This window comes from Vombatus ursinus, unplaced genomic scaffold, assembly GCF_900497805.2.
Source record: "Vombatus ursinus unplaced genomic scaffold, bare-nosed wombat genome assembly UNPS02014784.1, whole genome shotgun sequence".
NCBI classification, from domain to species: domain Eukaryota; kingdom Metazoa; phylum Chordata; class Mammalia; order Diprotodontia; family Vombatidae; genus Vombatus; species Vombatus ursinus.
Genome location: NW_020954562.1, coordinates 20,485,455 through 20,488,046, shown reverse-complemented (window position 1 = coordinate 20,488,046; position 2,592 = coordinate 20,485,455). Strand labels below are relative to the sequence as shown.

The 2,592-nt window shown below is 37.0% G+C and overlaps 1 pseudogene; it reads right to left on the bottom strand.

Annotated features, from left to right (window-relative positions):
• Positions 1 to 1,612: 1,612 nt before the first annotated feature.
• LOC114046504 lies at positions 1,613 to 1,956 on the bottom strand (annotated as a pseudogene).
• Positions 1,957 to 2,592: the final 636 nt, after the last annotated feature.

Genomic DNA, 2,592 nt, shown 5'->3' with positions numbered 1-2,592 from the left:
TGGATAATATTAGCATGAGGTTTTCTAAGTCAATATGTGGCCCAGAGGGATCTTTATCTAGTAGCTCTGTTTCTATCTGAATCTGACATTACTGCCTTAGAGGTCATTTAGCCCAAAAGGCCTTGGTTTACAAAAGAAGGAGGCATTGTGGGGTACTGGAATATGCTCTAACCTTAGGGACAAGAAAATCTTGAGTTTGAATACTTTTTTTTTTCTTTAATGATACTTACTTGCTGGGTGCCATGAGCAAGTCACTTACCTCTATGAGCCCAAGCTTCCTCATACATACTAAAATGCCTCTTACCCCTATGCAGACATACCACTCCAAAGCATAGACTCTAAGAAGGTCAAAGACAGAGAAATTATATAACATATAATGTTAATGCTATGCAGATAATACTTACAGCATTTATCTCATAGAGTTTTTGTAAGGATGAAATAAGATAATATGCATGTACGGTGCTTTATAAACCTTAAACCAATAAATATTATTCTTATTATTATCAAGAACCTGGGACCTACCCAGAAGACTGAAATGACTTGCATGAATTCATAGGAAAATCAGTGGTAGAGTCAGGACTAAAACTGAAATCTCTGAGTTCTAAAAGCCAACCTTGGTCCTGGACAGCTCCTGTCTTCTTGGGCAGATGCTAATCCTGGAGAAATGAGTTTTCTCCTGATAATGCTCATTTCTGAATCAACAGTAAGTACTCTCTGCCTCTCTGTGCTTCATAGACCCTGAGTGCTGCTGGAGGAATTCTTGAAACTGTGTTATTTGTTTCCATTGCAGATCAGATGACCTAATCTTCATAGGACTCTCAATGTAGCATCCAAATCCCTTTATCTCTTATTGACTTGTTATATTCCCCACAGGAGAAGTAGGTTTAAATCTTGGGCTGCATTACTTACTGGTTATGTTATATTGGGCAAATCACTTCCTTCTTCGAGCTTCATTTTCTTTATCTGCAAAATAGAATTGATGGTACCTTACCTCCCTATAAAGTTATTGTGCAGAACTAACTTAAAGTGATGTGGAAACGTGAGTATTATTATTATAACTTCAGAGGAAGGTGATCAGGAGGGGAGAAGACTGAAAAACAGGTCAGCTGAGGACCAGTTGAAGGAAATGGAGATGTTCATACTGGAGAAGAGAAGACATATAGAGGGTCCTCCCTTATTTTCTTCTTTCCTGCAGGTAGAATCAGTTTCCTTTTTCCTTTTCCTTTTATAAACTCAAGAGCATTTATTGTATTCTCTATTAAGCCTTTGAGTTTTGATGACAAAATTTAATTTGTGCCTCCCCTCCAACTCACAGAAGGGTAAGTACAATGTGCATTGTGAACGAGATATGAACAGCTGGAAGAACTGTAGCCAGGTGTTAACTGACTGAAGAGAAAAGTTTCTGCTATTTTTTTAGGGAAAAAAAGAAAAAGAGACTAGGGAGGGACAGTGGCTTCAGACTGAATGAAGCAAAAATCTTTTAATACATTCAACCTCGGCTAGATTGTAACAAAATGGAAACAGGACTTGTACAATACAAAGCTCCCACTACAGTACACTGTATATACATGTTTTCCAAGCTGTTTCCATCACCCCAAGCTTGCCACTTGGATTATTTGCTGCCTTGTTGGGCCTGCTGATAGAGAAGCATGTAGATCTTATCTCTGATCTAATCTTTGCTATAGGACTGATATGTCTAAGTGTCTGCTTGGTATACAAGGCAACTAAGATCTGCCAGATCATTAATGAAATCTGATTTATATCATATGTGATGGAGGGATTGTTGAGATCCATTTTCTTCATATGATCTTCATACATTTTACAAATTCCTTCCATGCATTCATTCACCAATTCATAATCAGCACAAGTTTGGTCTTCTGGCCTCTTGGTTTGCTGTACCAACAAAATAACATGAGATATCATGCTGAGCTCCATCACTGTCACTGCCACAGCCATGGCTATTTTCAGTATAAAATAATTGTATTCTCTACTATATCTTTGAGTTTTGAGGAAAAGACTAAATTCTAACCTTCTCCCACTAAAATTTTTTATTGATACCCTTTCATTTTTATGTCACTGTTTCTTCTGAAGACTCCTTTCTCCCCGGTAGATTCCTTCCTTGTCACACAAAGTACAGTCAAATAAAACAGATAGCTATTTATTTGTTATGTCTCAAAAGTATGCCTTGCTCCTCACTTATTTTTCAGTTGACCACCTGTTTATAGAAAGAAGGAAGGATTAATTCACCATCAGTCCTTTGACGTCATGAGTAGACAACAAATTGATTAGAGCTCAGAATTCTATTCTTTTCCTGTAAATTACTGTGGTCATTATGTGAATAGCTTGCTTGGTCCTGCTTATTTTCTTCTTTGTCAGTTCACACATGTCTTCTCAACTTACAGTTCTTAATGTTTATCATTTCTGAAGGCAAAATAATATTATATCTTTATGTAATGTGTATATTCTGGTCCTCTCTTTCTGGGCTAGTTTTTCTATAATCTATCTTTTGTGGTTCCAAGGTACCCTGAGTGTTTAGAGGTTACTATTTTTTCTTCTATTGGCTCAAACCTACCCTGGTTGTATTCCTCTTAT